We start from the raw sequence: 23,491 nt of genomic DNA, 5'->3' as shown, positions 1-23,491 counted from the left end.
TCTTCCCATTCTCGTGTAGCGGTGGGATATGGGGTAATGAAGGGTTAATGCCACCTTGCTATTGTAAGGTGACATTAAGCCTAATTAATAATGGAGAGGCGTCAATTATGACACCTATCCATTATTAATCCAATTGTAGTAAAGGGTTAAATAAAACACAAACACATTATTTAAAATTATTTTAATGAAATAAAAACAATGGTTGTTGGAGTATTTTATTCTACGCCCAATCCAGTCACTGAAGACCCTCGTTCTGTGAAAGAAAAAACATAATAAACCAACAATATACTTACCCTCCACAGATCTGTAACGTCCAACGATGTAAATCCTTCTGAAGGGGTTAAAACCTTTTGCAGCAAGGAGCTTTGCTAATGCAATGCTACTCCTCGCTGCAAAACCCCGGGGAATGAGTCTAAATATAGATCAATGAGCTATATTTAGCTTCATTTGCGGTGAGGCGCCCTCTGCTGGATGTTCATAGATCTTGGGAACTTTCCTAGAAAACTCCCAGGCTTTCTAGGTAAGTTCCCACGATCTATGAACATCCAGCAGAGGGCGCCTCACCGCAAATGAAGCTAAATATAGCTCATTGATCTATATTTAGACTCATTCCCCGGGGTTTTGCAGCGAGGAGTAGCATTGCATTAGCAAAGCTCCTTGCTGCAAAATGTTTTAACCCCTTCAGAAGGATTTACATCGTTGGACGTTACAGATCTGCGGAGGGTAAGTATATTGTTGGTTTATTATGTTTTTTCTTTCACAGAACGAGGGTCTTCAGTGACTGGATTGTGCGTAGAATAAAATACTCCAACAACCATTGTTTTTATTTCATTAAAATAATTTTAAATAATGTGTTTGTGTTTTATTTAACCCTTTACTACAATTGGATTAATAATGGATAGGTGTCATAATTGACGCCTCTCCATTATTAATTAGGCTTAATGTCACCTTATAATAGCAAGGTGGCATTAACCCTTCATTACCCCATATCCCACCGCTACACGGGAATGGGAAGAGAGTGGCCAAGTGCCAGAATAGGCGCATCTTCCAGATGTGCCTTTTCTGGGGTGGCTGGGGGCAGATATTTTTAGCCAGGGGGGGGCCAATAACCATGGACCCTCTCCAGGCTATTAATATCTGCCCTCAGTCACTGGGTTTACTACTCTGGCGGAGAAAATTGCGCGGGAGCCCACGCCAATTTTTTCCGCCATTTAACCCTTTATTTTAAGAGCTAGAACGGCCAAATTTTGCAGATACACTCTACTGACATTAGTAGTGTGGAATCTGCAAAAAAAATGGAGAGAAGACATGGTTTACTGTATGTAAACCATGTCTCAAATCATGTCGGGTTTAGGAAGGAGAAAGAAAAAGCCGGTAATTGAATTACCGGCTTTCAAGCTGTATAGCGCTGGAATAAATATTAATATATATACATATATGTGTCTCACTGACATATATATATATATATATATACCTATTCTATGTGTACACATTTATTCTACCTATTCTACTGTAAGCTGTCAGTGTGATTTTACTGTACACCGCACTGAATTACCGGCTTTTCTCTCTAACAGCGCTGCGTATTTCTCGCAAGTCACACTGCTTGTCCGTGTGTAATCCGTATTTTTCACGCTTCCATAGACTTTCATTGGCGTATTTCTTGCGCAGTACGGTGACAAACGCAGCATGCTGCGATTTTGTACGGCCGTAGAAAGCCGTATAATACTGATCAGTAAAATACGGCAGATAGGAGCAGGGGCATAGAGAATCATTGTGCCGTATTTTTTGCGAGTTTTACGGACGTAGTTTCTGCGCTCTTACGTCCGTAAAACTCGCAAGTGTGAAGCCGGCCTAAACCTAGTTGCATTTTTTTTCTAAAAAATTCACCCCCCCAAAAAAAATATATATATACAGCATGTTCTGTCAGACTGAGTCCTGTTTAAAAATCATAGTTTGTCAGGCATACGTAGCATAGTTGTGTGTGCTAGCCTTGTACCACTTTTTTTTGGGGGGTGTTTTAAATTCACCAAAAAAGGCCTCATATATCTGCGTGCTCCAAGTTTTTTCATTTAGGCCGTTTTGCCACTGTTTTTGCTGTCTGTTACTCTAATTATATACAGCACTATTTGGCATTTCTAAAAAAAAAACAGGCCACATATTTGCCAGTGTGGTATTTCCGTTACAGCCCTCATATATCTGCGTGCTCCAACTTTGGTCATTGTGGGCCGGAGGACCACTTTTTTTGCTGTCTGTTACTCTATATACAGCACTACTTAGCATAAAAAAATATTAAACAGCCACATATTTATCAGTGTGGTATTTCCATGACAGCCCTCATATATTTGCGTGCTCCAAGTTTGGTCATTGTAGGCAGGTGTACCCCTTTTCTTGCTGTCTGTTACTCCACTTATATACAGCACTATTTTGCATAAATTAACTTCACAAAAAAGCCCCCAAAAATTGAATACAGTCTGTTATGTAAATGCTGGAAGCATTCCTGAGTCCTGACTCCTAGTTCACAGCTTTAAACAATTTTTTCCGAGATTCATGCCATTTTTCCCGATACCACAAAAAACACCATAAAACGAAACCAAAATGGATGGTCAATGACTTGCCTGTAAGGCCAAATTATTAACCCCAGAATGAAAATTTCCTCCCCCACTTAGGCTTAGTTCAGACACAGCGTTTTTGAAGTGTTTTTCAACTTTAACATTGCTTTCAACCACTACACATGCATTCACTGGGAAATGTCATTGTAACACTTAAAAACCCTAGTTGGCCATGTGGTATGTGCCCAATTCCCAATTCATGCCCAATTCCCTAATGTGGGGTCTTTTTTTACAAATTAAAATAGTGCCATCACTACCCCCTTGCCCAAATTGCACCATACAGAGCACATTCACCCTGGTGACCTAGTGGCAGTTAAAGGACACATTGCAGGAGACAGAATGAAGAAGTAGGCTCAATGTAATGCCTTTTTTCTAAGTGAAATAGTGCTATATATAATTAGAGTAACAGACAGCAAAAACAGTGGCAAACGGCCTAAAATGACCAAAATTGGAGCATGAAGGAATATGAGGCCTTTTTGGTGAATTTAAAACACACAAAAAAAATAGTAGAACAAGGCTAGCACACAGAACTATGCTACGTATGCCTGAAAAACTATGAATTTTAAATAGGCCTCAGTCTAACAGAACAGACTGTATATTTTTGGGAGGGATTAATTTCTGGGGAAAAAAAATTGCAGCTAGGTATATAGTTAAGAAGCTGCAGCAGCAGGCAGTTATGGAGCTTTGTGAGAGATGCAGTGGAAGCTATGTACACACATACAGTGCCTGCAGGCCTTGCACTGATGTGGATATGCCATGCCCTGCCTACCTAGCGCTGCAATATCGGGACTCACGAATTAGCCCTAAAAAGGACTGTTGGTTTCTCAGGAGTAGAGGATTTAAGAGTTGCAGACCTACACTAACTATAAAAGCCACGATTCTGGCCCTATCTTGGCAGCAGTTATCCCTACTTTTGCTGAATCTGGACCTGAATGCAGCGAGCAGGGCAGCACCAGGTCTCTTATACTCGGGATGATGCTGTTTCCAGCCAAGTCAATCACTGCACGACCACAACAAAGATGGCTGTGGTGTTTCATGGCCTGGCAGACAATCCCTGCAGCGTGATTGGGACTCTAAAGTCCACCAAAAATGCTGGGTGGAGACACCAGTTACCGCTGCATAATCCCAGAAATGCTCTGTGCTTGCCGAGTACACTGATACTCGGGTGAGTAGTGGTGAGCACGTTCGCTCTGCACTAATCATGAACATGGCACAGGGGCTCGCACAGCTGAGGACTACTGTACTGAGTTCCGGCAGTGGTCTACCAAAGTTCTATGGAACAATGCTGCTCTCAGGTGCCAGTTCCAAAGATGCATTTCTGAGACTCTCAAGGATTCTCTCGTCCTCCATGACGCCCCTTATCCTCTGATGGAGGTCATGACCGCAGAATCCGTGAGAGACATGCTGAACAGCAGGCCACATGTTACACTTTCCCGGAGCAGGTCCATTTACCAGTGGTTAGAGTTGCCAGCCTTTGAGTTGCAAAGAGAAGACGGAGACAAGATCTCGGACTCTGCCTATACTGTGGTCTCTCTGGACATTTTGTTATGAATTGCCCAACTCATCCTCAAGCCACCAAACCATTGGGAGAACATCTGAGTCTGGTGATGACCGAGGAGGTCACCCAGACTCCCAGGTACCTTTTTCTTCCTCTGATAAAGTACTGATTAATACGATGATTTCCTTCGAGAGCCAGTTGTTATCAACATTGCATTCATTAACTATGGATCTGCTGCTAACTTTATTGATTCAGGACTGGTTCTGAAGCTAGGGTTAGGGATAGTCAGTTTAGAAAGACTCATTCAAATCATTGCCCTTGACAAGACACCGTTAGCTCACAATTAGGTCAATAGAGCAAAGGTGGATTTCACTCTCCAAGTGGGAGCACTCCACTCTGAATGCATCTCCTGTTTTGTGTTGAATAATTTACCTGCTGGATTGGTACTGGGGTTTCCATGGCTGCATTTATATCATTTTTTTATGTTCTGGCGCTTTTATACAATAAAATCTATTTTATTTAAAAAATTATTATTTTTGCATCGCTTTATTCTGAGGAGTATAACTTTTTTATTTTCTCGTTTATGATGCTATATTGTGGCTTGTTTTCTTGCGGGACAAGATGACGTTTTCAGCGGTACCATAGTTATTTATATCCGTCATTTTGATCACGTGTTATTCCACTTTTTGTTTGGCGGTATGATAATAAAGCGTAGTTTTTTGCCTCAGGTTTTTTTTATGGTGTTCACTGAAGGGGTTAACTAGTGGGACAGTTTTATAGGTCGGGTTGTTACGGACGCGTCGATACCAAATATGTGTACTTTTATTGTTTTTTTTTATTTAGACAAAGAAATGTATTTATTGGAATAATATACATATATATATTTCCTTTATTTAGGAATGTTTTTTTACATGTGTAAATATTTTTTTTTTACTTTGTAACATTGCCCCAGGGTAGATATCATGTTACAGTGACAGATCGCTGTTCTGACAATTTGCAGTGCACTGTGTCAGATCAGCAATCACACAGGCACTGCAGGGAGGCTTGTTGGCGCCTGCTCTGAGCTGGTGCTTGCAAGCGACCTCCCTGCAGGACCCGGAAGGCTCCCATTTTGGATACGGGGCCTACAAGGAGGAGGAGGTAGGAGACCCTCGGAGCAACGCGATCACATCACGTTGTTCCGAGGGTCTCAGGGAAACACGCAGGGAGCCCCCTCCCTGCGCAATGCTTCCCTATGCCACTGGATCATCTTTGATCGCAGTGTGCCTGGGGTTAATGTGCCAGGATGACACCTGTCATCCATCCACCTGTTACTGATCAATGTTTAAGCTAGAAATGCTGGTTCAAGCACTGTCCCATGCCCTGTCCCAAGCATCCATGTTGAGTAATTATACTATTTGTATTCTGGGTCAATTATTGCCACTTTTCCTCGTGTCTGCCCCTTATTTGAACTGTTTTGGTAGCTTTTTGGCCCCCTTGAAGGTGTTGTCTATGCGTTTGACTTTCCCTCCCATTGAATTTAATGGGGTTCAGGTACCTTGAAAGGTTTGCTCATCTGTACATAAGGCTTCATTGTGCAACAAAAATCATGTCCAAGCACATTTAAAGGTTGCTCAACAACATTTAGACAAGTCTGTGAATACTGGGAGAATATAGTCTAGTTAGTTTTGATCAAAATTGATCTTTTTGAATGCCATAACATACACCATGTTTGTAAGCCAAAGGGAACTGCATGTCAATCCAAAAACACCATACCAGAAGCGAAATTTGGAAGTGAGAACATCATGGTGCGGGGCTGTTTTTCAGCATATGGCACTGGCATTGATTGAAGGAAGGATTAACCCCTCTGTGACCTTAGACGTACTATCCCGTCGAGGTGCCCTGGGCTTATCTGACCCTGGACGGGATAGTACGTCATAGCCGATCGGCCGTGCTCACGGGGGGAGCGCGGCCGATCGCGGCCGGGTGTCAGCTGCTTATCGCAGCTGACATCCAGCACTATGTGCCAGGAGCGGTCACGGACCGCCCCCGGCACATTAACCCCTGGCACACCGCGATCAAAGATGATCGCGATGTGCCGGCGGTGCAGGGAAGCACCGCGCAGGGAGGGGGCTCCCTGCGGGCTTCCCTGAGACCCCCGGAGCAACGCAATGTGATCGCGTTGCTGCGAGGGTCTCACCTCCCTCCCTGCTCCCTCCAGCCCCGGATCCAAGATGGCCGCGGATCCGGGTCCTGCAGGGAGGGAGGTGGCTTCACAGAGCCTGCTCAGAGCAGGCACTGTGAAGCCTGCAGCGCTGCAAGTCAGATCAGTGATCTGACAGAGTGCTGTGCAAACTGTCAGATCACTGATCTGTGATGTCCCCCCCTGGGACAAAGTAAAAAAGTAAAAAAAAAATTTTCCAAATGTGTAAAAAAAATTAAAAAAAATATTCCAAAATAATGAAAAAAAAAAAAAAATATTATTCCCATAAATACATTTCTTCATCTAAATAAAAAAAAAACCCAATAAAAGTACACATATTTAGTATCGCCGCGTCCGTAACAACCCGTCCTATAAAACTGTCCCACTAGTTAACCCCTTCAGTAAACACCGTAAGAAAAAAAAAACGAGGCAAAAAACAACGCTTTATTATCATACCGCCGAACAAAAAGTGGAATAACACGCGATCAAAAAGACAGATATAAATAACCATGGTACCGCTGAAAGCGTCATATTGTCCCGCAAAAAACGAGCCGCCATACAGCATCATCAGCAAAAAAATAAAAAAGTTATAGTCCTGAGAATAAAGCGATGCAAAAATAATTATTTTTTCTGTAAAATAGTTTTTATCGTATAAAAGCGGCAAACCATATAAAAATGATATAAATGAGGTATCGCTGTAATCGTACTGACCCGAAGAATAAAACTGATTTATCAATTTTACCAAACGCGGAACGGTATAAATGCCTCCCCCAATAGAAATTCATGAATAGCTGGCTTTTGGTCATTCTTCCTCACAAAAATCGGAATAAAAAGCGATCAAAAAATGTCACGTGCCCAAAAATGTTTTCAATAAAAACGTCAACTCGTCCCGCAAAAAACAAGACCTCACATGACTCTGTGGACCAAAATATGGAAAAATTATAGCTCTCAAAATGTGGTATTGCAAAAAATATTTTTTGCAATAAAAAGGGTCTTTCAGTGTGTGACGGCTGCCAATCATAAAAATCCGCTAAAAAACTCGCTATAAAAGTAAATCAAACCCCCCTTCATCACCCCCTTAGTTAGGGAAAAATAAAAAAAAATGTATTTATTTCCATTTTCCCATTAGGGCTAGGGTTAGGGCTAGGGTTAGGGCTAGGGCTAGGGTTAGGGCTAGGGTTAGGGCTAGGGTTAGGGCTAGGGCTAGGGTTAGGGCTAGGGTTAGGGCTAGGGTTAGGGTTAGGGCTAGGGTTAGGGCTAGGGTTAGGGCTAGGGCTAGGGTTAGGGCTAGGGTTAGGGCTAGGGTTAGGGCTAGGGTTAGGGCTAGGGCTAGGGTTAGGGCTAGGGTTAGGGCTAGGGTTAGGGCTAGGGTTAGGGTTAGGGCTAGGGTTAGGGCTAGGGTTAGGGCTAGGGTTAGGGTTAGGGTTGGGGCTACAGTTAGGGTTGGGGCTAAAGTTAGGGTTAGGGTTTAGATTACATTTACAGTTGGGAATAGGGTTGGGATTAGGGTTAGGGGTGTGTCAGGGTTAGAGGTGTGGTTAGGGTTACCGTTGGAATTAGGGTTAGGGGTGTGTTTAGATTAGGGTTTCAGTTATAATTGGGGGGTTTCCACTGTTTCGGCACATCAGGGGCTCTCCAAACACGACATGGCGTCCGATCTCAATTCCAGCCAATTCTGCGTTGAAAAAGTAAAACAGTGCTCCTTCCCTTCCGAGCTCTCCTGTGTGCCCAAACAGGGGTTTACCCTCACATATGGGGTATCAGCGTACTCAGGACAAATTGGACAACAACTTTTGTGGACCAATTTCTCCTGTTACCCTTGGGAAAATACAAAACTGGGGGCTAAAAAATAATTTTTGTGGGAAAACAAAAAGATTTTTTATTTTCACGGCTCTGCGTTATAAACTGTAGTGAAACACTTGGGGGTTCAAAGTTCTCACAACACATCTAGATAAGTTCATTGAGGGGTCTAGTTTCCAATATGGGGTCACTTGTGGGGGGTTTCTACTGTTTAGGTACATTAGGGGCTCTGCAAACGCAATGTGACGCCTGCAGACCAATCCATCTAAGTCTGCATTCCAAATGATGCTCCTTCCCTTCCGAGCCCTCCCATGCGCCCAAACGGTGGTTCCCCTCCACATATCGGGTATCAGCGTACTCAGAACAAATTGGACAACAACATTTAGGGTCCAATTTCTCCTGCTAACCTTGGAAAAATACAAAACTGGGGGCTAAAATATAATTTTTGTGGAAAAAAAAATATTTTTTATTTGCATGGCTCTGCGTTATAAACTGTAGTGAAATACTTGGGGGTTCAAAGCTCTCACAACACATCAAGATGAGTTCCTTAGGGGGTCTACTTTCCAAAATGGTGTCACTTGTGGGGGATTTCTACTGTTTAGGTACATTAGGGGCTCTGCAAACGCAATGTGACGCCTGCAGACCATTCCATCTAAGTCTGCATTCCAAATGGCGCTCCTTCCCTTCCGAGCCCTCCCATGCGCCCAAACGGTGGTTCCCCCCCACATATGGGGTATCAGCGTACTCAGGACAAATTGGACAACAACTTTTGGGGTCTAATTTCTCCTGTTACCCTAGGGAAAATACAAAACTGGGGGCTAAAAAATAATTTTTGTGGGAAAAAAATTTAGTTTTATTTTTATGGCTCTGCATTATAAACTTCTGTGAAGCCCTTGGTGGGTCAAAGTGCTCACCACACATCCAGATAAGTTCCTTAGGGGGTCTACTTTCCAAAATGGTGTCATTTGTGGGGGGTTTCAATGTTTAGGCACATCAGTGGCTCTCCAAACGCAACATGGCGTCCCATCTCAATTCCTGTCAATTTTGCATTGAAAAGTCAAACGGCGCTCCTTCCCTTCCGAGCTCTCCCATGCGCCCAAACAGTGGTTTACTGCCACATATGGGGTATCAGCGTACTCAGGACAAATTGGACAACAACTTTTGAGGTCCAATTTCTTCTCTTACCCTTGGAAAAATAAAAAATTGGGGGCAAAAATATAATTTTTGTGAAAAAATATGATTTTTTATTTTTACGGTTCTGCATTATAAACTTCTGTGAAGCACTTGGTGGATCAAAGTGCTCACCACACCTCTAGATAAGTTCCTTAGGGGGTCTACTTTCCAAAATGGTGTCACTTGTGGGGGGTTTCAATGTTTAGGCACATCAGTGGCTCTCCAAACGCAACATGGCGTCCCATCTCAATTTCTGTCAATTTTGCATTGAAAAGTCAAACGGCGCTCCTTCCCTTCCGAGCTCTCCCATGCGCCCAAACAGTGGTTTACTGCCACATATGGGGTATCAGCGTACTCAGGACAAATTGGACAACAACTTTTGGGGTCCATTTTCTCCTGTTACCCTTGGTAAAATAAAACAAATTGGAGCTGAAATAAATTTTTTGTGTAAAAAAGTTAAATGTTCATTTTTATTTAAACATTCCAAAAATTCCTATTAAACACCTGAAGGGTTAATAAACTTCTTGAATGTGGTTTTGAGCACCTTGAGTGGTGCAGTTTTTAGAATGGTGTCACACTTGGGCATTTTCTATCATATAGACCCCTCAAAATGACTTCAAATGAGACGTGGTCCCTAAAAAAAAATGGTGTTGTAAAAATGAGAAATTGCTGGTCAACTTTTAACCCTTATAACTCCCTAACAAAAAAAAAAATTGGTTCCAAAATTATGCTGATGTAAAGGAGACATGTGGGAAATGTTACTTATTAAGTATTTTGTGTGACATATCTCTGTGATTTAATTGCATAAAAATTCAAAGTTTGAAAATTGCGAAATTTTCAAAATTTTCGCCAAATTTCCGTTTTTTTTACAAATAAACGCAGGTACTATCAAAGAAATTTTACCACTATCATGAAGTACAATATGTCACGAGAAAACAATGTCAGAATCACCAGGATCCGTTGAAGCGTTTCGGAGTTATAACCTCATAAAGGGACAGTGGTCAGAATTGTAAAAATTGGCCTGGTCATTGACGTGCAAACCACCCTTGGGGGTAAAGGGGTTAATGGACAGATGTACGTACTGAGACATTCTTGATATAAATCTGCTGCCATCTACCAGGATGATGAAGATGATGTGAGGGTGGACATTTCACAAAGACAATGATCCCAAACACACATTGAAGGAAACTCTCAATTGGCTTCAGAGAATGAAAATAAAGCTGCTAGAATGGCCCAGTCAATCACCTGACCTGAATAGCCGGTCCGAATAACTAAAGCAATTGTTACCATCCACCTCTCGTGTCTCCCCTTTTCCTCATAGTTTGTAAGCTTGCGAGCAGGGCCCTCATTCCTCCTGGTATCTGTTTTGAACTGTATTCCTGTTATGCTGTAATGTCTATTGTCTGTGCAAGTCCCCTCTATAATTTGTAAAGCGCTGCGGAATATGTTGGCGCTATATAAATAAAAATTATTATTATTATTATCCAGTAGAAAATTTATGGAAGGAACTAAAGCTCAGAGTTCATAGAAGGATCTAATGAAACCTTCAAGATTTGAAGAGTGTGTGGAAGAATGGGCTAAAATCTCACAGCAATGCATGCAACTAGTTTCTCCATACAGGTGGCATCTTGAAACTGTCCTCAAAAATACTTTTGTATCAAGTATTAAGCCCTTCACGACAGGGTCAATTTCCATTTTTGTCTTTCTATTTTCTCCTCCCCTTCTTCCCAGAGCTATAACGCTTTTTATATTTCTGTAAACATAGACATATGTGGGCTTGTATTTTAGGGGACTAGTTTTACTTTTGAATGACACCTTTCAATTTACCACATAGTATGCGGTGAAATTGTGAAAAAAATGCAATTCTGACATTGCTTTTTGGGAACTGTTTTTACGGTGTACATTTTGTGACAATATGATTCCCCTTTTCAATACAATTATGGCGATAGGCAACATGTTTAGTTATTGTATTATTTTAGTAATGAAAAAAATCATAAGTTTGCAAAAAAAAATGTTAGTGTTGTGTTGCCATTTTCTGAGACTGGAACATTTCTATTATTCAGCCAATAGAGCTGTTTGTTGGCTTATTTTTTGTGAAATGAGATATTGTTTTTATTAGTATCATTTTAGCATAGATGTGACTTTTTGATCGCTTGCTACTGTCTTTTTTGGTGAAATTGTGGCCATCAAAAAATGTAATTTTGGCATTTTTCTATATATTTTTCGTTTACCATTCAAGTCAATTGTTTTTATATTTTAATAAATCTGACTTCTCTGAATGCAGCCATACCACATATGTAAATTTTAAATTTTTTTTAAATCTTTATTTTCAACCCATCAGTGACTCACAATCACACCACAGGTGTGCCCATGAGTGGAGAGAATGACGTGCACACATGCGGCACGTGTTAATGCCACTATCAGGGATTGACAGACGAATTTAGCAGGTTAACAATTGTGGGCAGAGCACCGCTCCACCTGCTATTGTTAGTGGCAGGTCCTAGCTATAATACATAGCCATCATCTGCCATGTATGGGGCAGGCTCGCTGCGTGAACTAGCTCCATACATATATAGCGGATGTCATGAAGGGGTTAATTAAATTGCAATAAGTGTGTTCAATACTTTTTCCCTGTGTTATTTTTTTTCATTATTACACAGAGCCCAAGTTATTGATATCTATGGCTCCGCTCCTGCTGCCGCCGGCGGCCTCCTGGAGCAGTGACCCTGCCTCCTGTGACCACCCTCCACCGCAGCCGCCCCCATGTAAGCTACTGTTATAAGTGACTATAACATGCATTGCCATTTTATATATAAAAAATGTTTTCCTTTTTTCCAAAAAATACGCAAAATATGAAATTTTACCAGCCGTATATACACACATTCAGTATATATATTGTGTAGCTTTGTCCTCTTAAAAGGAGAGGGGCCCAAACACATTTCTTACACTGGGGTCCCAAGCAATAAGTGTCTGCCCCTGAATTAAACTAAACTTTAGAAAGGGATGCATATCACAGTGACAGTCATTTTAGTGGAATAAATTGTCCAGCATGCATGAAAAGTGCCTAAAACTGTCCCTGCTGCTACATATGGCTACACTTGGATAGTTTCTTGATCTGCAGTAAAATCCCGACGTGTGGCAAACTTCCTGGTTCAGCCCAAGTTCACGAAAATGTACAAGAAAGCCTTAAAGCTGTTTCAAAATAAACTGCAAAGTAACTGGATGTAAATGTTCTAAGTATTGTATAGTGTTGTGATTCATCTGCTTCTATATGTACAAGTTCCAATTATAACACCATATAAAGTCCCATATAAAATAAAGTACCTTACCATAAAGTTTGATGAACTCATCTGGAATCCAAAGGTGTCTGAATAGAACAGTCCATAATTACAATAATTATTTTCCCTCTGGAGGATTTTACTAAAAATTAAAAATCTTCCATACTTTGCTATATAGATAGACGCTGATGCTCAGGTTCCTACTGTAGACTGACACCGGCTAGTGACGGTTCCTTCGCAAAGTAAAATAGGTAGTCATATTGTAATAGTCATATAAAAGCAGTCACGCAGACCAGCCCCTTACCACACCTTTATCTGGTAAGACAAAAGCATACAGTTCACATAGTATGGTTTGGTTATGACTACCCGTCCCAGATAAATACTGACAGAAAAGACAAATATAAGCATTAATTAAGATAAATCTATATTAGAAAACTATTCTAAAAAGAACCGCAGTGACATTGATTGTTAAGAAAAGTATTAAGGTCTCATTCGCACATCAGTATTTTATCAGTGTTTGTGTGCCAAAACCAGGAATGTCTTCAAATCACAGAACCAGTGTCAATTAGTGATTAGCACTAAAATGCACGGGTTCTCGTTACTCGAGTCAAGCAAATTGTAATGCTTGGGTGCTCGACCCAAGTAACAAGTATACTGGAAGTCTATGGACACTCAAGCACTTTTCTAGCAGCCCCCACTCAAAAATTCTGAAAATGATAGAAACTACACTGAAGTGGCATGGGATAAGCATGGGGAAGACCCCTGAAAACATCTCTGAATACCAGGTCGCAGAAGGGAAGAATGTTGTTAGAGTATTACACCACTTTTACAGACTGACAATAAAACATACAAAACAGCAGTTAAAAAGGATTTGACTGTAATAAATGTTAACAAACATTCTTTCCAGGTTAATGACTTATATATAATACAAAATAAATAAGAGAAAAAAATGCTCCTCCCTACCTTGGGGTATGTTTATACTACGTTTTTGCCATGAGACTACCATCATTATTTGTGTAGGGCAATAAGGTGGCCCTTACTATTGTTAGATGGCCAGCAGATGGCCCTCACTATTGTCAGAGGGCCATCAGGCGGCCCTCACTCTAATTTTTGAGGACCAGCAGACATCCCTCACTCACAATTTTTGGAGAGCTACTGTAATAAAAGTTATTAAGCTGAGGTGGGCAAATGTTCTTTTTTGTATCAATACTGTAAAGTTTGAAACTTGGAGGACCAGCAGACGGCCCTTGCAATTTATAAAGGGACAGCAGGCTGCCCCCACTCTTTTGAGAGGGCCAGCTGGCGTCTTGTGGACAGATGAAACCAAGATAGAGTTTTTTAGTAAAGCTCATCATTCTACTGTTTTCTGTAAATGGAATGATGCCTACATATAAAAAAACACTGTAGTTACAATGAAATATGGTAGAGATTCAAAGACATCTTGGGGTTGTTTTGCTGCCTCTGGCCCTGGGTGCCTTGAATGTGATCAAGGCATCATAAAATGTGAAGATTCCCAAAGGATTTTAGATTGCAATGTAATGCCCGGGGCCTGAAAACTGAGTTTGAATCCTAGGTTAAGGGTCTTCCAGCAGGACAATAACCCCAAACATACATAAAGAAGCACTCGGAAATACTGTAGATTGAAACAAAGCACTCAAGAGTTCAGAAGTGGTTATTCCAGCTTGAGTAGCGTAAAGCAGCAATGCTTAGAACTTATAAGGCAATAATCCCTGACTAGATGTCTGTCATACGCTATACCTAACAACACACCTCACCCTACACAAATTGCAGATATGAGTGGTATTATGGTAGAATCTACCAGGAAATTTTACAGCACTTCATGCTTCCCTCTGCTGACAAGCATTTTGGAGATGGAAATTTCATTCTCTAGCAGAATATGGCACATGTCCATACTGCCAAAAGTACAAATAAATGTTTTAAAAACAACAGTATCACTATGCTTAATTGGCAGCAAATTCACCTGACCTTAACCCTATAAAGAATCTATGGGGTATTGTAAAGAGGAAGATGAAAGACACCAGACCCAACAATGCAGATGAGCTGAAGTCTGCTATCAAAGCAACCTGGGCTTCCATAACACCTCAGCAGTGCCACAGGCTGTTCGCCTCCATGCCTCACCGCACTGATGCAGTAATTGATGCCAAAGGAGCCCCAACCAAGTATTGAGTGCATTTACTGAACATACATTTCAGTAGGCCAATATTTCGGATTTTAAAATCCTTTTTTCAAGCGGGTGTTATAAAGTATTCTAATTTAAAGGGAACCTGTCACCCCGTTTTTTGAGATTGAGCTATAAATACTGTTAAATAGGGCCTGCGTTGTGTGTTCCTATAGTGTATGTAGTGTACCCCGATTCCCCATGTATGCTGAGAAATAACTTACCAAAGTCGCCGTTTTCGCCTGTCAATCAGGCTGGTCAGGTCGGGAGGGCGTGGTGACATCGCTGGTTCTTCCTCAGCTTTACGTTGGTGGCGTAGTGGTGAAGACACAGCGCGCGATCTGCGCTGTCATCCCTTTCGTCGGTGGGGGCGGCCATCTTCCTGGGGCCGCGCATGCGCAGATCGAGTGCTCTGCTGCACGGGGCTTCAGGAAAATGGCCGCGGCATGCCGCGCGTGCGCATTAGAGATCGCGGCGGCCATTTTCCCAAAGCCGAGTTTGCATCTCGGCTTTGGGAAAATGGCCGCCGCGATCTCTAATGCGCACGCGCGGCATGCCGCGGCCATTTTCCTGAAGCCCCGTGCAGCAGAGCACTCGATCTGCGCACGCGCGGCCCCAGGAAGATGGCCGCCCCCACCGACGAAAGGGATGACAGCGCAGATCGCGCGCTGTGTCTTCACCACTACGCCACCAACGTAAAGCTGAGGAAGAACCAGCGATGTCACCACGCCCTCCCGACCTGACCAGCCTGATTGACAGGCGAAAACGGCGACTTTGGTAAGTTATTTCTCAGCATACATGGGGAATCGGGGTACACTACATACACTATAGGAACACACAACGCAGGCCCTATTTAACAGTATTTATAGCTCAATCTCAAAAAACGGGGTGACAGGTTCCCTTTAAAGAGATAATGACTTTTCAGTTTTCATTGGCTGTAAGCCATGATCATCAACATTAATAGAAATAAACACTTGAAATACATCACTCTGTAGGGACTCTATCTAATATATGAGTTTCACTTTTTGTATTGAAGAACTGAAATAAATTAACTTTTTGATGATATTCTAATTTTGTGAGATGCACCTCTATAAGGGATTTTTACTAGCACTGAAAATATATTTTCTTGTATGCGGCAGCAACAAACTTTGGAGGAACACTAGTAACACTGCCAGCTTACATGGATTTCTGAACAGAGATCACTGTAAAAAACATGAATTTGTCAATGAGTCCATGGGAAAAAAAGCAGCAGCAAAGCTTAGAATTTATAAAGCAATAATCCATGACAAGGTGCCTGTCATACGCTATACTTACTGCTACACTTACCGAAGACAAATTGCAGATAATTGTGGTATTATTAGAAAATAGAATCTATTTTAATTAGCCCTGAAAAAAAGCTATTCGTTTAATGTACCAGCATCAAGGACTGTTATTTCATCAGCACTCCTGGGAAATTTAGTGGAGTGTTTTGCATCTACTCAGCCTGATATTGAGGAGACCAGGAACTTTTGTACCTTTTTGTAAAAGCTCTTGATTCCCAGCTATGAAATCCTGTTTGCAGTGTGAGAATTCCCTATGTGATGACCATGTGACATCCCACAGATGGGCACTGGATCATATACTAATTGAACCCAGCTCTTTTGCGTTCAAAATTTTTTCCCTCAACTAAAAGGTGGATTCTCAGAAAAGCAATTTTTACCATTACTAAGGATAAAGGTGAATATGACACAAAAACATGGTAATATAAAAATTGAAAATCAATCACTAAATGCATAAAAGCATATGATCAAAATGTAAAATACAGGGAAAGCACACCCACCCATAAGATACCATCATACATAAAACGCACACCCACAGGATATATATGACAACACACGATCGTATATTGGGACAATGCAGGCATACAGACTAACCGAATGAAACTGATACAGATCTATAATGACCCCTAGCCCGATCACTGCCCACAGGGACACCTCGCTTAGTCATGTGGAATGTACATCTGTACAACAGACCTCATATCCAGTATATCCCCTCGGTGGGGCGGACGCGCTACCGCAGGACTGACAACACTCCCCCCACCGTCTGGAGCAGGTGATTATGCAGATATTCTTTAGGTACTATAGGGCTTTGGAGCCGTGTGTGCTACAGACTATGGGGCATGGGGATACTTTGGGTAGTAGGATATCCTGTGGGTGTGCGTTTTATGTATGATGGTATCTTATGGGTGGGTGTGCTTTCCCTGTATTTTACATTTTGATCATATGCTTTTATACGGTTGTTATTGAATAAAGTTTGGTATTTTTTCATACTTTGGCCTTTTGATCATCTTTTCTTTTTGTTCTCTACCATTACTAAGGAGTGGGTCTCCTAGACTGGTAATGCCCATGCACTCAGTGCAAAGGCTGAAAAACAGTTACCCCTGGGTGGCATACAAATGTATCAAAGAATGCTCGAAGCAGGCCTCTACAAATTGTTAACGCGGGTATTATAGACACCCTTAAAAAATGTATCGCGAGGGTTGCATAATCACTCTGTTGATATGGTGGTGGAGGAGCATGACAGCACAAAAATGAGGAAATCCTGAAGCACATATCCATGTTTGGGTGGGAAGTGGTGCATGGGAATAAACCAGAAAAAAACACTGCATTTAACTTTTTACTGCTGTAATCTGGTGGTGTTGAGAAGTTTAGCCCAACCCAGCCCTTGTTCATTTTGATAAGCGTCAGCCTATCAGCATTTTCAGTTGAACAAGCTGACACGTCTATTGGTTATAATGATCCTGGCTGCACTAAAAGCTCTCTCTGACAAAATGCTAGAGGCAGGGCAGGCTAGTACCTCCAAGACATAGAGAGACAGTTCATGGCACATGTCTAGCTTGGATACTCAATAGTTGTAAGGCACAGAGGAATCATAGAGGATGCTGGTATGGTCAGAAAGGTGCTCCTTCAGCATCTTCCAAAACGTTTCCCTTGTTGTCAGAGTACCCTGTGCACCAGGGTCTGGGCAATGGGAAAGTCTGAGAAACCTGTGCCAGACATTTGAGAGTGGAGAGTGTTCCTCTGCCTCTGCTGGATTTGGTGTGTGTCTCCCTAGCCTCCACTCCTTCGTTGTCCATGGAACTGTGACCTCTGCTGCCAGCGTTGTCAGATGGGAATTTAAAAAAAAATTCTTCAACTAGGGCCATCTGGAGCTGCAACATTTTATTAGACCTCTCCGCCACAGGAAGGAGAGATGTAAAGTTCGGCTTGTAGCTTGTAGGGTGACAAGCCAGTAATTAGTGTTGGCCAAAATGCATACAACACCAGCATCACTGGAAAGGCAGCCAGACATAAACTCAGCCATGTGTGCGCCAGACTTCCAACAGCCAAGACTTCCCTGTTCCCACCAAGAGAATGACTGTTCATGTTGTCCTCCTCCTCGTCCTCTCTTTCCTCCTTGTCTTCAGGCCATCCATGTGCAACAAACACGATAAAGGTGTTGTGGGTACTACCATCTGCAGCATAGCCAAACAGCTCCTGTTCCTCCTCCTTCTCATCCTCATTATCACCCAATCCTCTTTGAGAAGATGAGATGAGGCTGGGCTGTGTAGAATCACTCAGTATAGTTTCTTGCTCCATTTCAACTTGCTCAACCTGCAAAGTCTCCTTTTTAATTCAGTAGACAGAGAAGCGGGATGGTGATGCTGATAATGGCTTCATCGCCACTCACCATCTTGGATGAGTTCTCAAAGTTTTGTAGAACCACCCAGATTTCAGACATCCATGCCCACTCATCAGCTCTTATGTGCAGAGGCAGACCGGAATACTGACATGCATGGTGTAGCTGGTATTCTACTACTGTCATCTGCTGCTCACAAAACCTTGCCAATATATGTAACATTGAGTTCCAGCGCGTGGTGATATCACACACCAGTTGATGATCTGGTAATTTGAAACGCTGCTGCAACACTGTCAGTGCAGCATCAGCTATAGCTGACTTGTAGAAAAGGGCCCACACACAACATACTTTCACAAGTAGCTCAGGCAGATCTAGTTAGGTTTTGAGAAGCTACTGAACCACTAAGTTGAGCACATTGGCCGGGCATGGTACGTGTGTGAGCTTGTCAAACTTCAGAGCTTCTACCAGATTATGGACATTGTCACACATGACCATGCCTGGTTGTAGGTACAGGGGAGAGAGCTACAGATCAGTCTGGTCTGTTAGACCCTTCAACAAATCCACAGCAGTATACTGTTTGTCACGTAAGTAGATTAGCATTAGTAGAGCTTGTTGCCACTTGACCGAGGCAGTGCTGCAATGCTTCCAGCTTGTGACTGATGTTGACTTTTCTGAGGTGAAGGGTGAGGAGGAGGAGTTTCAGGAACTGTTGTAAAAGTGGAGTCGACCCTAATAGAACCAGGGTCTGCATACCTAGGTGTCAGTAGCACATTTTCTGTCCCATTGTCTGACTGGGTCCCGGCTTCCACAATGTTCACCCAGGGTGCCGTCAGGGAAATGTAGCATCCTTGGCCTCAAGCACTTGTCCAGGTGTCCATAGTTAAGTGGACCTTCCCAGTAAGAGCATTGGTCAGGGCATGGCTAATGTTATGGGACATGAGTACCGAGGGATGGCCCAAGCCATAGGGTTGCGGAAAGCTTCCGTCTCCACAAGCCTAAACGACAAGCTTTCCAGGATAAGCAGTCTGGATTTGTGGCAGTTTTGTATTGTGGCTGTGGGTGGCTGCGTATTTATGCTTGCTTTGCAAGGACTGGGGTAGGGATAACTGAACACTGCAACGGGACAAAGAAATGGATGTTGTTGCTCAATGTAGTTGCAGGTGTGCAATAACAGGTGCAGGGCGGGAGACATCTTCAATTACATCATGGACTGGGGATTGTGTTGCACATAGAACAGGTGAAAAGGCAGTGGTGTCTACCGCAGACATTTTTCAGGACCCTAGCGTTTGGCCCAAGTAGTCTGGTGCTTTGCATGCATGTGCTTGAGCATGGTGGTGGAGGTCATATTGGTAGTTGTGCTGCCCCTGCTGATTCTGGCAAGACAGATATTGTAAATGGCCTTTTTGACCTCCAATGAGGTCTTACCTCGGTCATGCTCAGAAGGGGAAAAGAAGGACTGCTGACCAGTACTGGCTACAATGGCTGAAAAGGCAGCAGTAACGATCCGCACAGTATCAGGCTGAGCCAGAAGCTGGGACCAACGTCTCCACTGAGTAGGCTCCACTGCGGCTGGAGAAGAATGGGAGAAAGCAGTGGAGATAGTTTGAGATTCCCCCTGTGCAGAAGTGGGAACTCAACCCCTAACATTACCCCCCTCCTAGGGCACCCCCCTCCTTGGGCCTCGCTACGCTCAAAAGCAGCAATGAGCTGCGGAGCTCAAATGTGCTCAGCAGGCTCTAAGGACCTGTCCTCAGGGCCATAACCCTTCCAGTCCACCAAATAGAATTTTTTGCCACGTACCACCTTGCACCCGAAAATAGCGTTCACCTCATAATCATCCGTAGACGAACCCGATGTCCCGGCAGATGACTCGGAAAACCGGGACATGTATACAGGCTTCAAGAGGGACACATGAAAGGTGTCAGTGATACCTAGGCATGGAGGAAGGGCCAGACAGTAGACCACATGGTTAACCTGTTTGAGGAACTTGAAGGGACCCAAGTAGTGAAGTGCAAACTTAGTGGACTCAACTTGCAGCCTGATGTTACTGGTGGAGAGCCACACCAAGTCGCCAGGAGCAAGGTTGGAGCGGGGTGCCGATGTGCATCGGCGGAGGACCTCATTCTCTCATTGGAGGCCCGAATGGCATCTTGAATGTGGTCCCAAATGTCCCGTGCCTCCACAGCCCAGTCTGCCACCCTGGTGTCGGCACAAGACACAGGCATGGGCACAAGGACACGTGGATGCTGGTCATAATTTAGGAGGAATGGAGTCTTACCGGTGGAATCGGCTACGGCGTTGTTAAGCGCAAACTCCGCCCACGGTAGCAAGGATGCCAAGTCATCCTGCCTGGCAGAAACAAAATGTCTTAAATATGTGACCAGGGTCTGGTTGGCCATCTCAACCAACCCATTCATCTTGGGATGATATGCCGAGGAGAGATTCAACTCAATACTGAGTAGACGACAAACCTCTCTCCAGAATCGAGGTGCAAACTGGGGACCCCAGGCACTGACCATTTTGTCCTGAATACAGTGTAGGTAAAAGATATGCTTGATGAACAATGCTGCCAGAGCCCGTGCAGAAGGTAGCCGTGGAAGAGGCACCAAGTGCACCATTTTGGTAAAATGGTCGGTGTTCACACGGATAATGGTGCAGCTACGAGACTTTGGTAAGCCCACCACGAAATCCATCCCGACTATCTCCCAGGGCCTGTCCGCCAACAGCAAGGGATAAAGCAACCCAGCTGGCCATTGCTGAGGAGACTTGTTCTTGGCACAAGAGAGACATGCCCGAACATAGTCTGCGACATCATGAGCAATATGCGGCCACCAGTATGTCCTCGCCAGTAGCTCAGATGCCCTTTTGGACCCAAAATGTCCACTCACCCTGGACGAGTGAGCCCAAGAGAGAACCTCTGGACACAGACTGAATGGTTCAAAAGTCTTGCCCGGAGGCACAGACTCTAGCGAAACCGGGGGCAACAGTTCTCAGGCTCTCGGTGGGGACACCAAGCCAAGGCTCCTCTTCCTCCTCCTCAGATGATATAACAGAGCGAGAGAGAGCATCTGCATGAATGTTCTTCTCCTTGAAAAGAAAATGGAGGGTGAAATGAAACCGGGAGAAGAACAAGGACCATCTAGCTTGGTGAGAATTTTACCGCTGGGCTGTCTGCAAGTACACCAAATTCTTGTGGTCTGTGAAGACTTGGAAGGGAAAACGAGCCCCCTCCAAGAGATGTCTCCACTCTGAGAAGGTCAACTTCATGGCTAGCAACTCCCTGTCCCCGATGGAATAATTCCTCCACTGGTGAGAAGGTTTGGAAAAGAAGAAGCAAGGATGCTTCTGACCTTGAGCATCCTTTTGGAAAAAGGCTGCTACAGCACCAAAGAATGAGGCATGCACCTCCATTATAAATGGCTTATCTACATCGGGGTGATGTAGGATGGGAGCGCTAGCGAAGTGTAACTTAATGGAGTGAAAGGCCTTGGAGACCTCCTCAGACCACAATTTGTGATTTGCTCCCTTCTTGGTGAGGGCAACCAAGGGAGCTACTAAAGTTGAGAAGTGTGGAATGAACTGGCGATAGTAATTAATGAACCCCATAAAGCGCTGCACCATCCAGTGCGAGTAAATATCTAGAGAGTAGATGAGAATATCATCCAGATAGACTACGACCGAGGTGGAGCGCATATCCCGGATGATGTCATTCACAAAGTCTTGGAAAACGGCTGGGACATTACAGAGCCCGAAGGGCATCACCAGATATTCATAGTGCCCATCCCTGGTGTTAAAAGCCGTCTTCCATTTGTCCCCCTCACGGATGCGAATCAGGTTGTAAGCACCACACAGATCTAATTTTGTAAACACCCTTGCTCCCCAAAGCCTATCAAAGAGCTCAGATATCAGGGGCAGAGGATACTTATTCTTAACGGTGATGGTGTTAAGACCCCTGTAATCTATGCATGGACATAGTTCCCCGTTCTTCTTCTGCATGAAGAAGAACCCATCACCTGCAGGTACCACTGACTTCCTAATGAATCCTCTTGCCAGATTTTCCTGGATGTACTGTGACATTGCCTCCATCTCCGGGAGAAATAACAGATAGACTCAACCCCGGGGAGGCTCAGCACCATGCAAGAGGTCAATAGGACAGTCATAGGGGTGCAGCTCTTTTGGAGAACACGTCCGCATGGGGCCAATATTGCTTGGGGAGAGAGGATAGATCTGCGGGTACCTCAGTAGTAGCAACCTGTCACATTCCCTCTGACATCTATCCCCACAAGATTCACCCCATCCCTAATACTGTTGTCATGAAACAATGCCACATTTTGGCAGAATAATATGTTGTGCTGATAATATTTTTGGCCATGCATTAGTCCACAATTGAAAATACAAATTGTTTGTGCTAATAGCATATTCCTGAACCAAGGCCACATTTAAGTATATAAATACTTAGCGCTACTAGTGCTAGTGCTACTAGTTTTTCTCCATCCAGGAGTCCACATTTCTGAATCTAAATTGGTTGGACTAATAGCGTGCTCCAGAAAGCAGGCTACATCTCTATATATGAATCTTTTTTGCTAAATGTGTGGTCCAGCCAGCAGGCCACATTTCAGTATGGGACAGTGCCTGGGACAGGGCTTGGGCCGGCATTTCTAGCTTAAACATTGATCAGTAACAGGTGAACGATTGACAGGTGTAGGCCTGGTGGTCTGAAGTCCTGCCAAATTCAGGCAAGACACATGAAGGAGACCCAACTTGGTCTATTATCAATTTCCCTAGAGTAGAAATAGTATAATTGGGTTCTGATTCGGAGTCTCCACATTTCATAAATTTGCTTGTAACATCAGCAGCAGTAGCACATGCAGGCACAGAAGCCAAGTCAACTGTGTCACAGACTGCAATAACTTGAGATCAATGTAATGCACTAAAATTGTCACTATCACCTAATCTGCCCAGTCTGCGACTGGTATGAAAAATGATTGGAGATTCATGATTCCTTCATGGTAAAAGTTAGGGGGTCTACACTTTCAGGGGACAAGCGGATGCGCTTATCCATCACCACCACCACCACCACCATCACCACCAGCAGCGCTGAAGACACATTGTGAG

The 23,491-nt window shown here is 43.5% G+C and overlaps 1 protein-coding gene across 12 annotated transcripts in view; it reads right to left on the bottom strand.

Annotated features, from left to right (window-relative positions):
* LOC138638065 (latent-transforming growth factor beta-binding protein 4-like) overlaps window positions 1-23,491 on the bottom strand; it is a 385,781-nt gene that overhangs the window by 253,540 nt on the left and 108,750 nt on the right. For 11 of the 12 annotated variants that reach the window (XM_069727040.1, XM_069727039.1, XM_069727037.1 and 8 more), the window contains exon 1: window positions 12,592-12,768. The exons of the other annotated variant lie outside the window; for it this stretch is intronic. The gene's annotated coding sequence lies outside the window, so the exon portion shown is untranslated. Of the gene's footprint in view, window positions 1-12,591; window positions 12,769-23,491 lie in introns of those variants that run through there. 12 annotated transcript variants of the gene reach the window in all.

This window comes from Ranitomeya imitator, chromosome 5 (assembly GCF_032444005.1).
Source record: "Ranitomeya imitator isolate aRanImi1 chromosome 5, aRanImi1.pri, whole genome shotgun sequence".
In the NCBI taxonomy this organism is placed as follows: Eukaryota; Metazoa; Chordata; class Amphibia; order Anura; family Dendrobatidae; genus Ranitomeya; species Ranitomeya imitator.
Note: the sequence above shows the minus strand (reverse complement) of the source record. Positions and strands in the feature narration are given on the sequence as shown.